This window comes from Furipterus horrens, unplaced genomic scaffold, assembly GCF_987537825.1.
Source record: "Furipterus horrens unplaced genomic scaffold, mFurHor1.1.pri manual_scaffold_1, whole genome shotgun sequence".
Taxonomy (NCBI): Eukaryota; Metazoa; Chordata; class Mammalia; order Chiroptera; family Furipteridae; genus Furipterus; species Furipterus horrens.
In genome coordinates this window covers 8,423,748-8,441,526 of record NW_028327171.1, presented here as the reverse complement: position 1 = coordinate 8,441,526, position 17,779 = coordinate 8,423,748, and the positions used below count along the sequence as shown (strand labels likewise).

Here is a 17,779-nt window from a genome sequence, read left to right as displayed (position 1 = left end):
TTTCTTCCCTTATGCATTTGCTGTACTCAAGGAGTTCTTTGAGCATCCTTATCACCATTGTTTTGAACTTTGCATCTCATAGGTTGGCTATCTCCATTTTGCTTAGTTATTTTTCTGGAGTTCTGATCTGTTCTTTCATTTGGGCCATATTTCTCTGTCTCTTAAATTTGACAGCCTCCCTGTATTTGCTTCTTTGTATTAGGTAGAGCTACCACACATGCTACATTGTAAGGGGCAGAGCCTTATGTATGCATCAGTGTGTGGCTACTATTTCTGGGCTTTGTGGCACTATATGTAGGGGAGGGGTCAGAGAGGAAACAATGCCAGTTGCTCAGCACTTGCCCCTTTTCCAGTCACTTCATCTATTTCCCGCACGTAACTAGAGCCCCTCTAGCTACTGCCCTGGTGGTGGTTCCCAGAGTGGGTGGGCTTGCATATGTTCTATGATGGGGGGGCCTCTAAAAAGACTCTCCTGAGAGACAGGCAGTTCCTTCTGCTGTCCCAACCCCCACTCATTTTCACAGCCATGCTTTATTTTCCCGGCACTGGAACCATGATCTGCGTGGTCTAGCCTGGGGCTGGGATCTTTCCCCAGGTGTTCCTCCTGGCTTTTATCTGCCACATGTGAATGTGGGATCACCCATTCTGCCGGCTGCCGCCACTGCCTTGCCACTGCCGCCATACCATGTCTTTTCTGCCCCGGCTCCCCATCTCTGTCCCTCCTACCGGTCTGGATGAATATTTCTTCTTTAAATCCTTGGTTGTTGGACTTCATACAGTTCCATTTTCTGGCAGTTCTGGTTGTTCTGAGATTAGTTGTGATCTTTCTATGGTTGTGTGAGGAGGCAAAGTGTGTCTACCTATGCCTTTGCCTTGGCCGGAAGTCCTATCCTATACATTTCTATAGTGTGGCTCAGTGGGTTCAGCACTGGCCTGTGAACTGAAAGGTTGCCAGTTCGATTTCAGGTCAGGGCACATGCCTGGATAGAGGGCTCCCCAGTTAGGGGTATGGGAGAGGCAACTGATTGATGTTTCTCTTGCACACTGATGTTTCTTTCCTCTTTCTCCCTCCCTTCCCCCTCTCTAAAAAAATAAATGAAATCTTTAAAAAAATAAACATGTTAATTTCATTAAAAAATTAGAAAATTAATCCATCTAAGTTAACCTCTTGAGAACTCATCCTTCCCCCTGCTGAACAAAAAGGAAGACCAGGTGACCCAAGGCCCCCTCTGATTGAAGTATTCCATGACTTGAGAAGAAGGACAATGTCATTTTGTTATATCTCTTGAAATGATAAGAGTATAACTGTCAGGGAAACTTCCACAGAGCTGCGTGGTGAGCTGCACGCTGATCCAAGGCCCTGGGCTTCTGAGCAGCTCACACCTGCCAGGGACAAACTGTGGTGACTCCCGTGACAAGAACCACCAGGGAGAAGGCTTCTCAGGCCTCCTTGGTGAATCAGTGGGATTTTAGATCACTCCTTTGGAAATCTTTGGCAAAAGTAATATATCCATAACCTCCCAGAGTTAATGATCTCAAAGTATTGAGATAAATTTAGAAGGCCATCAAATAATCGACATTTATAGACTACTCCACCTAATAGTGAAACACTCATTCTTCCCAGGTATCCATGAAGTACCAAGATAGATCACATCCTGGTTCTCTGACCATAAGAGAATCAAACTAGAAATCAGTAACAGAATTACAGCGGGAAAACCTCCAGACACTTGGAAACTAAACGATATACGTCTAAGTAGTCCATGGATCAAAGAGGAGGCCTCTGGGAAGATTTAAAAAGGCATCAAACCAAATGAAGATGAGAATATTAACACACTGAAATTCAGCCATGATACACAGAGAAAGCAGTGCTGAGAGGGACGTTTATAGCACCAAACACTTACATTAAAAGAGGAAAAGTCTCCACTCAATAATCTAAGAGCCCAGAAAAGGAAAAGCAAAATACACCCACAACAACTCCAGAAGGAAGGAAGGAACTAATAAAGACCAGAAGTCAATGAAATGGAAAATGGAAAAACAATGTAGAAAATCAATGGAAGGAAGAGCCGATTATTTAAAATATCAACACACTGATGAACTTCTAGGAAGGCTGACAGAGAAACACAGAGAGAAGACACAGGTCACCAATACCAGAATGAAAAAGGGAGGATCACCCTAGATTCTCTAGACGGCGAAGAGTCATAAGGGAACAATACGAACAACTTTATACACGTGAATTTGACACCCTAGATAAAAATGGACCAATTCCCAGAAAAGCATGAACCGCCACACTCATCCAATATAAAATAGGTAATTTGAATAGCATATAATTATGAAGGAAATTAAATTTTGAATTTAAAAACTCCCTCCAAAGACATTTCCAGGGACAGATGTTTTCGCTAGACAAGTCCACCAAACATTTGAAAAAGAATGAATGCAAATCTAAACAATTTCATCTAGAAAACAGAAAACGAGGGAATACTTCCTCGTTTTACAAAGCTAGTATTAATTTGATGCCAAACCCAGACAAAGACAACCAAAAAATGAAAACCAATGTCAAACTCCTTTGAAATATTAGCAAATGGAATTCAGCAATATATAAAAATAATTATGTATTGAGATCGAGTGGGGTCCATTTCAGGGATGCAAGGCTGGTTCAATATCCTAAAATCAGTCAATGGAATCTACCATGTTAACAGGCTAAAGAAGAAAAAAAGTCATATGATCATATTGATTAATTCACAAAAAGCACTTGAAGATATTCAACACCTGCTCATGAAAAATACCCTCATTGAAACAGGAAAAGAGGGGAACTTCTTCAGGTTGAGAAAGAATCTATCAGTGTTGGCCTGTGAGCCAAGTGTCGCTGGTTTGATTCCCAGTCAAGGCACATAACTAGGTTGCACGTCAGGTCCCCAGCTGGGGGTGTGAGTGAGAGGCAACAATACAGTGATATTTCTCTCCCTCTCTTTCTCCTTTCCCCTCTCTCTAAAAATAAAATAAATAAATAAGTAAATAAATTATTAAAAAAAAAAGAAGAATCTACCAAAAGCTTACAGTTAACATTATCCTTAACGGTGAAAGACTGAATGCCTCTTGTCTGCGACTGAGACAGGGTAAGGCTCTGCTCATTCAGCACAGTGCAGGCAGGCACCAGGAGGAAGTAGAAGGCGGGCAGAGCTGATGGGAAGAAATAAAACTGTTCCTTTTTGCCGATGACCTAATTGTCTACATAGGAAATTCCAAGAGCTCTATAAAAATGCCCTCCTAGGACTAATAAGTGAGTTCAGCAGGTCACAGGATACAAGATAAACATACACAATCAGTAGTATTTACACATGTTAGCGATGATCACACAGACTGAAATTAAATCACAGTACCATTTGCAAACACTTAAAAGAAAACGGAGGTGCAACTAGAACAAAGCACACGCAGAAGATGCCCACGGCAAACCGCCGCATACCTGCAGAAGAAATCAGAGAAGATGTAAGTCAACGAGGAGACCTCCCTGGGAGCTTCGACATGGTAAAGGTGTCGATTCTCCCCAAAATGATAGACAGGTTTAGCACAATTCCTATCAAAACCCTAGCAGATTTTCTTTGTAGAAGTAGACAAGATTTTGTAACATTTACATGGAAAGAAAACGGAACTAGAATAGCTAAAACAAAAAATTTTGAAAAAGAAGATTAAACGGGAGGAATTGCCGATCTAATCTGAAGGCCTATTGTACAGAAACAGTAATCAAGACTTTGTTACACTGGGAAAGATACGAGGGGCAGGCACAGAGCTCCTTGAAACAAGAGTCATACCCACACAAATATGCTCAACTGATTTTTGGCCAGTGTACGAAAGCAGTTCAATGAGGAAGGAGTCTTTTCAACAAATGGTGCTGAAGCAATTGAACATTCATGGGCAGAAAAATGAGCCTCAGCCTAAACCTCACAGTTTATATCGAAATCAATGGAAAATGGACCACAGTTGTAAAATATAAAACTATACCGTCGTCGGCAGCCGTCCGTCTCGAGAGACGATGGTGTAGCTTCTTAAGAGTCTATCTGCACCGCCGAGAATGGCTGTGCAGTCTGACTCGGGAGTGACACGGTATCTGTCTCCTCCCGTGTTGAATCGACATCTTGCGATGACACTGGAGTGTCCTCTCCAGTGAAGCTGAAGCTACAGAGCCTGGGCAGGGTGATATGGAGGGTCTGCTGTTGCCCATGCAGCAGACCCCCCCCTCTCTTCGCAGCTGAAGGGTCCAAGGGAAAGACGGAGTCAATACAGCTTGGCTTCAGGTGCGCCGCAGGAGTTGCCGGTGTTGACTACAACGTCAAACCGCCTTAGGGACTCCGGCTCCGGATTTTCTGTCGGGGTTTACTCCCTTAGCCTTCCCCTGAAGAGGTATGCCGCAAGGCAGCGGAGGATTTTTGGAATCAGAGTTTTCCTTCTCTGATGTGCCCTGACTGGAAGATCGAACCAGCAACACTATACCACTTTTACAAAAAAAGAAGAGAAAATCTTCAGGCTCTTGGGCTAGGCAGGGGACTCTGACACCCAAACCGCAAACCATGAAAAGAAAAACTGATAAACTGGACTTCTTCCAAATTAAAACTTTTGTTCTGAGGAAGGTTGTGTTCAGAGACTGAAGAAACAATTTCCAGTCATGGAGAAAATATTTGCAAACTGCACATCCGACAAAGACTTGAATATAGAATTCAGAATGCTGTCAACACTCCACAGTAAAAACCAGAACAACCCAGTCTGAAAATGGGCAAGAGGCACGAGTGTTTTACTGAAGAGCACTTACAGACGGACAGGAATAAAGACAGGAAAAGAAAGGAGTATCTTTAACCATTAAGAAATGCAGATTAAAACCACAGGGAGATTCACTGCACCTTTAGCAAAAAGGCTAAAACAAAAAACAGGGATGACCCCAAACGCTGGCAAAGATGTGCAGAAACTGCATCACTCACATTGCTGGTGGGAACTGAAAAACTCTGGGAAATGGTTTGGCAACTTCTTAAAAGTTCTAACGATGCAACTACCACATGACTTAGCAACTGCACCTTGGAGCAGAAAAGTGAAAACGAATATTCGCACAAAGACCTGGACTTGATGTTCCAAAAGGCCTCATTTGTAACAGCCCCAGAACAGACACACTGTGGTCCGCCCTGGAGCACGACTCAGCCACACAAAGGACGGAGCTATTGATTCACACAACAATCGGGATGAATTTCCAGAGAGTGATGCTGAGCACAGAAACCAATCACAAAATCACCTACTATTTGACTGTACTTACAGAACACTCTTGAAATGACAGAATTACAGAAATTGAGGACAAATTAGGGGTTGCCAGGGGATCAGGAGCTGGTGGGGAAGGGATGTGGGTGGACCCATCGAGGGCAGCATGAGGGGCCCTGCGGGGACGGGACGTTCTGTACCTGGCCTGGCTCACACACTCACGGTCGCCTGCAAAGATGTTACCATTGTGGGAAAGTGGGTAAAGGCTACACGGGCTCTGTCTGTAACTTTTCTGACAACCATGTGTGAACCTCGAATTATTTTAAAATAAAGTTTAGTAAAACATTTTATAGAGGGAATGGAAGAAAAAAGTTAAGGAGGTATTTTCTTTTGGGCTTTTGAGGTGTGATCCTTTACGCATTATACTATTTTAATGCCCGGATCTGATTTCCAGCCCAAGCAGTAATAAAGTTTTTCGTCACTTCACCTCATGCTTCCTCTCCTCCCGGCGGCGTAGGCCAAGGGGCAGACATCTGTATTCTGGTCCACATAACACCTACACCTCAGCCCGTACCCCACCCCCACCCCAGGCCAACATATCAGCTGTTCTCAGGAAGGGCCCAGGTGCAGGGCTGATACTCCAGAGAGAACTGTCTGGGTGTGATTGCCAAGGTCCTGCGCGCACGCTGGCTGTATGTGAGGGCCACCCTTTAGGCAACACGCGATCAGCATTCCTCTGCTCGGGGAAAGGAGCAAAAATGCTTCTGTGCATAAAGGCCACCCCCACCCCCGCATCCCTCCACAGAGCCCGGATCCGGAAATGGGGCCTCCGCTCCCACCTGGCTCATTGCAATTCCTGCAGCGGCCCCTGTTTCCTCCCAGCGGATTCCGGGACTTAAAAACAAACTGATTTAATGAGTGTAAAGCACTCCAGACAAGGTCCGTGACAAGTTGCCGTTTGTATTAGCTCCTGCTGTTATTGTTCTTATGACATCACCAAGGGTTGCTGGCAGCCACAGGTGTTATAGTATCACTAAGGGTCACCGACAGCCCTTTCTTGCCACCAGAGACTTCCTAGGTCCTGGAGGTGACAGGCTGAGTCTGGGGGCACCAAATCCAGGCTGAGAAGTAACCCCGCCTTGTCTGTGATGCCTGGAACGTGCCCTTCTGTTCTTCAGTGCCTCTGGAACCCTCAGAAGGACCCAGACCCCTAGATTTAGGGGCAAGGGGAGTTTTCATTCGCAAAGGTCATTCCCAACCACTGTGGCCAAATCACATGCTATCGGAAAAACTGGCCCTGACTGGTGTGGCTCAGTGGGTTGGGCATTGTTCCAAAAAGTGAAAGGCTGCTGGTTCGATTCCTGGTCAGGGCAGGAGCCTGGGTGGCAGGAGCCGTGTGAGAGGCAACTGATCCACGTTTCTCTCTCACATCGATGTTTCTCTCCCTCTTTCTTTCTTTTCTCCCTTCCCTTCTCTCTAAAAATAAACAAAATCTTAAAAAAAGGAAAGAAAAAAACTGACATTATGTAGCCCCCCTGCCATCCACTCTTTCCTCTGTTGCATGGCATATATACAATTTTAAAAATTAATGCATAGTCAAGTAATTTTGTTTGAGAATTTTTTTCTTTCTTTCTTTCTTCTTTTTTTTAGAGAGAGAGCAAGAGAGAAAGGGAAACATCGATTTGTTGTTCCACTTACGCATTTATTGGTTCATTATTTTATGTGCCCTGACCTGGGCTTGAACCTACAACCGTGGTGTATCTGGACGATGCTCTAACCAACTGAGCTAACTGACTAGGGCGAGAATTTCTTAATAGCTTTAAGAATAAACAGCAACAGCTAGGGGTGCTGGCAATTCAGGGCTGGACATGACTGGGTGTCTGGGGTCCCTCTGGACCTGGACATTTTTAGGACATCGGGAGAATGGAAATGAGATTCTGAGAGACAGACGGACGGCGGCACGAACCACCGCTGATCCGCACGGAGGGGGGCCGAGGGAGGGCCAGCGGATGCTCACAGGCCACTCTCAGGTTCTCCGGAGGAAACCACTCCTTGAGAACAGCTGGTAGATTATCCAGAAGGGTCCCCGAGTCTGGGCATATAGCGACTTCAAGGATGCCGCTGCAAGCTCCCTGTGATGGGCACTTAGGCTCCGATGGCTTTAACAAAGGCAAAAGATCCGGAACCTCAACGACAGGTTTGCTGGGCTTGCCGTCAGCCTCTTCAAGTCTGGGCCGCTGTTCCCCTGGTCACAGCTGGACTGGCCTAAATTAGATAGTCTGGAGGGCTCGTCTGGCTGGCCTCTCAGGTGACAGGCACCGATGGGCAGATGCTGGGGCTGGCAGAGTGTCTCGCACGTTAGAGAAGAGTTTAATTTAGTTCCAGGGTGCTCTCGGAGGCTGGCGGAGGCCGGGCCCGGTTTCTAAGATGCTGCCAAATCAGCCCAGCTTTGGGCCGGGAATCTGCCCTTAGTGGCCTCAGGACCCGAGCCCTGGAACAGAACCATGGGGACTGGGGCCACCTGATCCCTGGAGATGACTGTGGAGTTGCCTCTTGGGATTCACAGGCAGGACAGAGCCTGTGGGTGGGAGGACAGGCCCCCTCCCTGCGCTGTTTACCCAGCCACTCTCAGGGGTGCTCAGGGCAGAGTCTACGGGAGTCCTGCACTTCCTGATGCCCCGAGGCTGGGGCCCGACTCCACCTTGGGCTGCTGTGGGCAGTTCAAGGAACCCGCCTCTGCCTCTCCCACCCCTTCCAGGAATTGTTTACTTGTTCCAGAAACTCCTGAGTCTCCCCAGCACAGAATGGCATGAAAACCTGCTCTGACTGATCCGTCGGACAGCGCAACTTGGAATTTCTGTTGGAAAGATCAGTTTAACATGATGCACTAGTTCAACTGGCCAGCCTGCTGGCTGGCTGATCGCTTCATCTGGTGCCGAATACAATAACCACGCCATTCTTTCATCCTGCGCACACCTGAGCTGGTTGGGATGCCTACCTCTCTCGCCCCCGGCAAGTGAATGCAAACCTGGCTCTAGCAATCCACTGGCCCCCAACGGGGGCACTGAGGGAACACTCACAGATATCAGCACAGGCATCCGAACCCCTGCACTTTGACCCCCCAATGGTGCGGTGAACACCGCCTGTGGGCATGCGTGAGGTGCCTTGGAGTTCACCACTGTCCCCTGTCTCTCTCGATATGTGGGCAGCTGTGGCCCACACCGCTGTTGCTTTGACGCCGTTAATATGATGCAATGAGCCAAGGTTCACCTTATCAGTCTCACCTGAGGCAATGGAGTGAGCTGCTGAGCATCCTCCTCGAAGTACGCATGGAGCAGATATTCTCCCAAAGCATTAAAAACGAAACAGGGCTGTCCCTTCAGGAAGAGGTACCTTACTTTGCATGAAGGAAAACCCTCATTGCTTGGGCCCAAAGAGACAGGCTCCCCTGAGGCCCTGATTAAGGGACGCATTTATTTCTGTTCTTTCCAAGGCTCTGTCTAGGAAGGGCCAGGAGGGGGAGTCCCCATTGGCCCCTTTGGGTGTCACTGGCCTCTTCCAGGGAAGCAAGGGGGGTAAGCTCACCTGTTCTGTTCTTGCTCTCCCAGCCCTCCAGCCGGTTGAGGATGTCCTGGCCCAGGGCATAGTCATTGGCAATTCGCTGTTTATGAACGTCATAAACTAGACGTGCAGAATGAGGACGTTTCCTTTATAACCCAGGAGCACAATAAAGTTATATGGTGAACAGTGACCTCGCCTTGCTCCTTAAAGGCACAGGAGCACCTTCCATGGTGTGTCCCTCTGAGAAATCACTTGTTTGTCAGCAGCCAAAGGGCCAGATGTCCCGAATGGCTTGTGGTGTGACTTTGACTAGATGCTGTCAGCCATCCTGATGTAACAAGGAAAGCAAAGTAGATGGAAGGACACCGCTGAGCGTGTTTCACACCTGCCTGGGTTGCTCCTCAGAGGCAGGGATTGGGTGGAGTTTTCCCCTTTTGGTTTTGGAGAGGGGACCTTCCTGCTTTGCACAGTTTAAGTTTGACTTCAGATAGTTAGGTACAATTGTCCTTGTGTCTTCCTCTGCGCCCTGCTTCTCCTCAGGCTCAATCTGCACACAGAAAAATGCCCGGAAGGGCAATGACCTCTGGGACAGCAGGCTGTGCAATCCTCCTTTATTGTTTTACAGATTGCGCCAACCATAACCATCTTGATTGGACTCTTATTATGTTCCAGGTAATGTTCTGAGTAATCTGCATTCGTCGATCATTTAATTTTCCTAATAACCCAAAGCGGCTACGTGATCTATAGTCAAGGTCAAATCATAACACGGCCAGGTCATGTTCCCACTTAGGGCCACAAAGATGGGGCAGCATCACACTTACCCCGGGGAGAGGCGTTCGCACACACTCCTCGTCCCTCTGAGCCAGCCCCCCAGCCCCGCCAGGGTGTGATGAAGTCCACTCGGAGGGAGAAGGACGCGGGTATGGCATTGCCTTGAGGATGCCCACAGACGGATTTGGATGTGAGAACGAGCAGCTGACTGCACAGGCGGGCGGGACTTTGTCCGCTCTGTGATAACCTGTCACTGTGACCAGACACCCCGTGGGAAAGTTTAATTGTGGTGAAGGCAAAGGGGGTCAACTCTGGTTCACCCTGTCTGGGTGCTGATGACCCCACAAGACCAGTTTCAGGAAGAATTCTGTCAGGGTAAACGGATCCAGTAAACGAATCGATTATGGTGCCAATGACAGGACTTGTGCTAAAATCTATAAAAGAGGAAACCTGTTTTTGCAGACCAGAGGTGGGCTTTTACGTGTTGCATACAACTGTGGCGGCGGTAGCAAGAGAAATTAAAAAACAAAACAAAACCCTAAATGGCACAGACATTGAAATGAGCAGAGGGAGCCTTTAGTGCCACAATGATAAACACATCTAAGGACTAAAGAAAAAGATTGCTAGTAAATAGTAAACAGGTGGAGGACCTCGAGAGAGAAATCTATGCATCAGACTCAGATAAAAACTGTAGCATTTGCCCTGGCTGGTGCGGCTCAGTGGATTGAGAGCCAGCCTGCGAACCAAAGGGTTGCCGGTTCGATTCCCAGTCAGGGCATGTGCCTGGGTTGCGGGCAAGGTTCCCAGTTGGAGGTATTTGAACAGCAACCGATCAATGTACCTCTCACACATTGATGTTTCTCTTCCTCTCTTTCTCTCTTTCTTCCTCTCTCTCTAAAATTTAAAATTACATCTGAAATAAATTCAGAGAGGGGTTGAGAGCAGTTTGGAGTCAGCGGAAGAGTCAGGGAAGTTGAGGGCAAATCAATAAAAACTATCCAATTGGAAGAGCAGGAAGAAAAAGAGTTAAAAAACTAGCAGAGCGAGTCAGCTGAGGGACCACAGCAAACTTCCTAACACGCGTGTAATTAGGGGGTCTCAGAAGGAGGGGGAGATAGAACGGGGCATGAAATACATTTAAAGAAATAAAGGGGAAAATTTTGCAAATCTGGTGAAAGTCCAACTTTAGGGCCATGGAAGCTCACAGACTCTCAAGCACAGTAAAGAAAAGCACCACCCGGGGTCCAATGATCAGGGTCAGACTGCAGGAACCAGTCGGGAAGGAAAATACCCCGACAGCAGCCAGAGTAAAAAGACACATTCTGCACAGGGCGACAGCGATCACACGGAACCTGACTTCTCATCAGAGATCATGCAGGCCAGAAAAAAACCAAACCAAATCGAATCAACACTTTGAAACGTCTTCTAAAAAATAAAACTGGGAAGGCAGGATTTTATACCCTGAAAAATCATCTTTCAAAAGAAAGGCAAAATAAACACCTGCTCGGAGAAGCAACAGCTGGAGAATCAGTCACCAGCAGTTCTGCAGGCAAGAGACATCAAAATCAAGAAGAAATTCTTCAGGCTGAAGGGCTAGAAGGCCAGTTAGAATTTGGGATCTATGGGAAGAATTAAAAGCACCAAAAATGGCAAACATGTATCAACTGGAAACAATGATCTTTAAGCATCTTTTCATAATTTCTTCCAAAGACAATCTCAAATTGGTTTCTCACGTTTCGGAGGCTGGAGGTCCAAGATCAAGGTGCCTGCAGGTTTGGTGGCTGGTGAGGGCCCTTTCCTGGTTCAAAGATGACTGTCCTTTCGCTGTGTCCTCACACAACGGGGGCAGGGGTGAAGGTGGTCTCCAAGGTCTCTTTTCTTAGGGCACTATTCCTATTCGCCAAATCACCTTCCAAAGCCCACCCCTAACACCGCCACATTGGGGGCTAGGATCTCAGCACAGGAATTGGAGGGACATTCCGCCTCCAGCACACATGTGAAGTATATGAAGACAACAGCTCAGGGGTTGTGGGGAAGGAGGTGAGCAAAATTATGCTGCTGCGAAGTCCGTCCTTTTGATGTGAAGTGGTACAAGATTAATGATGATTTAAAAACGGGCAGGAGATCTAAAAAGACACGTCAATAAAGGAAGAGACACAGATGGCAAGTGCGCTTATGGAAACATCCTTCATATCCTACGTCGCCAGGGAAATGCAAACGCAAACAACAACAAGAGCCCACTGCACGCCTATCAGAACGGCCTCAGGCCAGAACCTTGACAACACCCAATGCGGGTGAAGACGCGGAGCGACGGAAACTCAGTCACTGCCAGGGGAATGCAACACGGGGCAGCCACGTGAGAAGACAGTTGGGTGGTTTCTCATAAAACGAAAGATATTCTCACCACACCACCCAGCAGTTGTGCTCCTCGGCATTTACCCAAAGGCACTGAAAACTTACTTCTGCACAAAAACCTGTACACGGTGTTTACAGCAGCTTTATTCATCATGGCTAAAACTTCGAAGCATCAAAATGTCCTTTGAGAGGTGAATGGCTACACTCTAAAAAAAAAAAAGAGCTTTGAAGCCATGAAAAGGAATGGAGGAAACTTAAATGTGAATTATACTCAGTGAAAGACGCCAATACAAGCCCTGGCTGCTGTGGCTCAGTGGATTGAGCGTCAGCCTGTGAGCCAAGTGTCGGTGCTTCGATTCCCAGTCAGGGCACATGACTAGGTTGCACGTCAGCTCCCCAGATGGGGGTGCGAGCGAGAGGCAACCACACAGTGACGTTTCTCTCCCTCTCTTTCTCCTTTCCTCTCTCTCTAAAAATAAAATAAACAAACAAACAAACATAAAAGATACCAATACACACTGCACGATTCCAGCTATATAACACTCTGGAAAAGGCAAACCTGTGGGGACAGTAAAAAGATCAGTGGTTGCCACAGACTTGGGAGAAGGGGGGTGGGGATGAACAAGCAGAGCACAGAGGATTTCCAGGGCAGTGGTACTGCTGGCTGATATGACAGGGGTGGGTGTGCATACATGTCATCACGCATCTATCCAAGCCCACAGAACGTGCGGCACACAGTGAGCCCTAATGTCAACCGTGGACTGCGGTTGGTAGCGATGTGCCAATGTCTGCTCATGGACTGTAACAAATGTGTACTTCTAACGCAGGATGGCGGTGGTGGGAGAGGCCAGAGCGAGCCTGTGGGAGGGGCCATGTGGGAACTTTCTGTACTTTTTACTCAATTTTGCTGTGAACCGGAACGGCTCTAAAAATAAAGTCTATACTTTTAAAAAAAGGTTAAGGATGCATCATGTAATACCTAGAACAGCCGACTACAACTAAAAATAGTGCTAAAAAGTAGAGCTAAACAGCTAATAGAAGGAATAAAATAGAATACAAAAATGTATCCAATTTACCCGAGAGAAGGCAGAACAGAAGGAACAGGAAACAAAACCGAGGTCAATAAAAAACCAACAGCAACATGGAAGCTCTGATCTCCACCATATCAAGAAATACATTACATGGAAGCGGATTTAGGGAGAAATCATACCAACACTACATAAAATCTTTCAGCAAACAGAGAAGAAAGTAAACCTCTTTTGTCGTGTTTCCATATTGGTGTTAATAAAACACACCCAGAGGTTTACTTTCTTCTGTTTTCTGAAAAATTTTATGCAATGTTGGCAGTTTCTTATAAAGTCAGACATACTTGTCATGGGAACCAGCAGCGTTCCTCCTAGGTGTCACCCAAGATAAATGACATGTCGTCCACAATAACACTCATCAGCGCTTCCGGTAGCTTAACCCCAAACTGGAAATTACCGAAACGTGCTTCCACGGGAGAGGTAAAGAACAAGCCATGGGCGCTCATGAAAGGGAAGACCGCACAGCAACCGGGAAGGGGGCGGCCAAACGCGTGAGCTGGAAAACCTGACGCCGAGTAGAAGAGCCGTCCACAGAGGAGCACGTGCCTTCTCACGGAACTCCAGGACGGGAAAGGATGGTGCTTGGTGATGCTGTGGGCAGGCTGACTTGAAAGAGGCACAGGGAACTTTTCTGGGGGTGGAAATGTCTTTTGTCTCGATTGCGGTGCATGTCCCCCGAAGCCCATCATCCTGGGCAATTTCACGTGTGTGTGTCTCATGGCCCAGGTATACGGGACATGATGCGTGTAGGTTCTGCCTGGTCCTGTAAATGCCTGGAGGTAGGGTGGTGGGGGTGGCTCTGAACATCTGCGTCCTCGAGATGCTGGCAGTAACCTCGAGAGGTCACTGTCTTTATTACACCAGGTTCTGGACTTGTGACCCATGGATTCCGGTGTGTCGGCCACCCACACTGAGGACAGGGAGGGTCCGAGGGATGCTGTCTTTGTTGGCCAGACCGCCCCAAAGGAGCATGAACACACATCTCCACAAAGCCAGAGGAAACAGAAAGGGAGGAAGAACCCCCCGTCCCTGCCCCCCCCCCATCACAGAACGGTTAGTTTTCATTTGCTACCCTGCACTCTTTTTGTTTTAAAATTAATGCAAGTCAGGACGACTAAGGCTATGATTATCAAGCTGTCTGCAATGAAACTGCACTAAAAATAGGAACTATTATTAAGAAGCTGTATTATTTCTCGCAAACAATGTGTTTGTGATCCCGTTTCCAGCGTTAACTTCACCTGCAAGTGAAAACCGAGCCATCGAGCCCGCAGTTCATGGATGGTTTTAGCCTTGGGAAGCACTCCTGTTCTGTTCAAACCCAGCGGCTCCAGAGAGAGCGAACTTTAGCCCTTCAGAAATGCCCCCCTGGTAATTTCAAATGATAGCTACCATTTACTGAGCGCTCACCAAGCGGCAGCCGCTGTGCTAAGTGTTTGCATCAATTACTTCATTTATCCTCCTAAGAACCACATGAGGTGCGTGTCCCAGTTCCTGTTCTGCGGGGAAGTTGAAGTGCAGTGGGGCTGGTTTTTCTGGGCCCGTTTCACCCACTGACAAATGAATGAGGGCAGAGGGATGGCCCTTGCCCTTATCACCCCTGTCCCCCAGTCCACGGCTCTGAGTTTGGGTCCCTCAAAGGCAGACCGGAGACAAGGAGTTGGGTGCCGGTGATGTATTTGGAGTTGATCCCAGGAAACCCTTGGAGGGCGTGGGAATTGAGGCAAAGGAGGATGTAAGCTCACAGCGGGGGAGTCAGTGAGAGGGTTCCCACCGGGGCAGCTGCTGCCCACGGTGCTGGGGTCCCTTTGAACAATGGCATAGAGGATGCTGGAGAACACAGGGTCCCACTATGGGGCAAGGAAGCCACCCTTTGTGCATCAGCTCCCTCTATCACCAGGAGGACTGTCCTGGGGCAGAAGCCCTCTGCACTCCTGCGTCACAGAGAGGAGGCCCACAGGCAGGCGGGGACTCACCCAGGCACATTTAGCAGAAATGCTCTTTATTATCCTTTCAATCAAAACCTCATGAAGCTGAGATAGGAATATGACTCTGTGCTCTGCAGTATGCTTTGTTACCAAACCTCTTTGTGGCTCCTAAGATCCTGGGTTTGGGAGGGACTGAAACAACATGCCTACTGCCCACTGTTCCCACTTGGCCACCTGCTGGATGCCCCATGAAGAATGAAAACCCAGCCTGTGTCCCCAAGCCCTGGGGGCGGGCAGAGCTCAGTCCTCAAGACAGCCAGTTTTACTCGCACTGGTGCTGGCTTTGTTTAAGTTCTTTCTCTTAAGGGGCGCCCAGTCCGTCTCCCATTGGTCCTAGTTGGGCTCCAAAGTGATACAGAATCCCCTTTATTCTTCCTCCAGGGACAACCTTGTGAATATTGGAGCATGGATGCTGTGCTCTGCAGTCTCCCTTTCCCGAAGCCCATCTCTGTGTCATCCACCCCTCACTCAAGGGCTTCCTTGTCCCGGGTCCTGTGTTTTGGACGGCGTCAGGTTGCCAGTGACCTCCTTCCTTCTTCTGGAATTCTGTCCCTGAGTCTCAGGGCTTAGTCCTTAGTCCCTCCTGCTCCCTCCCTCCCTTCTTGGCAAGCTCATCAAGCCCCATGGCTGCAAACAAGTCCCCTCCCCACTTCATATCCCCAGCTGAGGGGGAGCTCCAGGCTCCTCTCAACACGTCTACTCAACACTGACGTTCAACAGTCAAACCATGCCCAACGCGTCCCAGACTGAGCTCCTCCCTCCTCCCTGTACTTGCGCACCCTCAGTACCCGCCCTCGTGGGGAAGGTGGTGTCATTCCATCCTTTCAGTGGCTTAGGGCAGACCCCGGAGGCTTCTTTGACTTCCCTTTCTTTCCTATCCCACTTCTGTTCAGTCAATAATCTTGACTCTTCCTTCAGAAGATGCCAGAGTCTGAGCACTCCTCACCACCTCCACTGCCTCCCCTTCCCCCTCCTCCTACTGCAGTGGCCTCTATGTGGACCTTCACGGTCGCCCATGAACTGCCCCTAGCATCCCCCAACCTCATTTCCAAATGTTTGAGCTGCAGGCAGCCAGAGTGGAGAACACTTGGAGGTCAGCCAGGAGTGCAGTGAGGACCGCAGAGGGTCACGCCTCAGCAGCAGGGACTGAACTAAGCCTGGAGTAAGGGTCTTCTACAGTCATCCCAGTAAACCTTAAAAACGGGTCTCAAAGGCATCAGACTGACTTGCAAGTAACTTATTAACTGCCTGCCAGGACAGAGCGCACACTCTATTAATGAGAGAAAACAAAATCCAGGTGATCAACAATATGACGAACAATGCAAACATGGATCCACATGAAGAATGAAGAAAAAATATAACTGAGTGTAGAACGCAAAAGTGGTAGCGGTGTGTTCTGAGGTTTTCTGTGTCAGAAGCGGTGGAATGGTGACATGTGGCCCAGGAGTGAGGTGGGAGACGTGAGAGCACACAGGTGTAAGGTTCTTACCCTGTCGAAAGTGTAATTTAAAGGCTGTGATCATTGATGATACATATTGTGAAACCAAGAGCAATCGCAAAGAAATACAATAATGGACTGAACTGAGAGTGGAGAAAAAATGGAATTAAAAAATGCTCATTATCCAAAAGGCACAGGAAAACAGAGAAAAATACCAAAAAGATTGAATGAGACAAGTAGAAAATGAAGAGCAAGGGAGTAGATTTAAACTCAACCATATCTGTAACTGCATTTAAAGTAAATGGGTTAAAAACTCCAACTCAAAACTGAAATTGCCAGAATTGATACAAGCTGCCTGTAAGAAACCCAGTGCAAATATAAAGACACAGATATATTAAAAGTAAAGAGATGGAAAGGGATATAACATACGAGCACTGTGCATAGAAAGCTGGAGTGGCTTTATTAATACGAGGTAAAGAAGACTTTAAAACAAGGAACAGTATCAAGGATAAAGGGAAAATTCATAAGGATAAAGGGGTAGATCCATCAAGAAGACACAACAATCTTAAATAAGTATGTTCCCCATAAAAAACTGAAAATGCATGAAGCCGAAACCGAGAACTGCAAAAAGAAATAAATGCATCCACAGTATAGTGGATATTTCAATCTTATCCTTCAGTGATCGGCAGAACAAGCAGACCAAAATTAGTAAAGGTGTAGGAAGTGCAAACTACACGATCAACTAGGCCTCACAGCAGACTAGACAGACAGTCACCATGATATGCCACGTATCTCGATAAATTAAAAAAAAAAGACTAAAGTTATACAGGGTTTACTTTTGATCACAATAGAATTAATAGAAAGCAAGAGCAGAAAGATAACTGGAAAATACCTAAATATTTGAAAATTTTACAGAATGCTTCTGAGTAACAAATGGAGCAGAGAAGGACGCACAAGGTAAATTGGAAAATATTCTGAACTGAGTCAAACTGAAAATACAACACACACCAATTTATGAGATGCAGCTAAAGTATGCATAGAGGGACATCTCTAGTTTTAAATTATTATTAAAAAAGAGAAAAATATAAAACCAATGATCTAAGTAAGCTTCTGCCTTTATTAGATAGGAAAAGAAGAGCAAATTAGACGTGGAGTAAATTAAAAGGGAGGAAATAAAAAAGGTAAGAAAAGAGAAATCAATGAAATAGGAAAACAAACAGAGAAAACCAGGAGACCAATGAAATCCCAAGCTAGTTCTTTCAAAAAAGAAATCAATAAAATTTATAAATCTCTCCTTAGGCTGGCTAAATCAAAAAGGTAGAAGATATAAATTACTAATATCTTGGATG

At 46.9% G+C, this 17,779-nt stretch overlaps 1 protein-coding gene across 4 annotated transcripts in view; it reads right to left on the bottom strand.

Annotated features, from left to right (window-relative positions):
- PDE9A (phosphodiesterase 9A) overlaps window positions 1-17,779 on the bottom strand; it is an 89,970-nt gene that overhangs the window by 38,783 nt on the left and 33,408 nt on the right. The window contains exon 1 of one of the 4 annotated variants that reach the window (XM_090271960.1): window positions 8,821-8,915. The exons of 2 other annotated variants lie outside the window; for them this stretch is intronic. The gene's annotated coding sequence lies outside the window, so the exon portion shown is untranslated. Of the gene's footprint in view, window positions 1-8,820; window positions 8,916-17,779 lie in introns of those variants that run through there. One more of the 4 variants, XM_090271965.1, reaches the window with a different exon arrangement.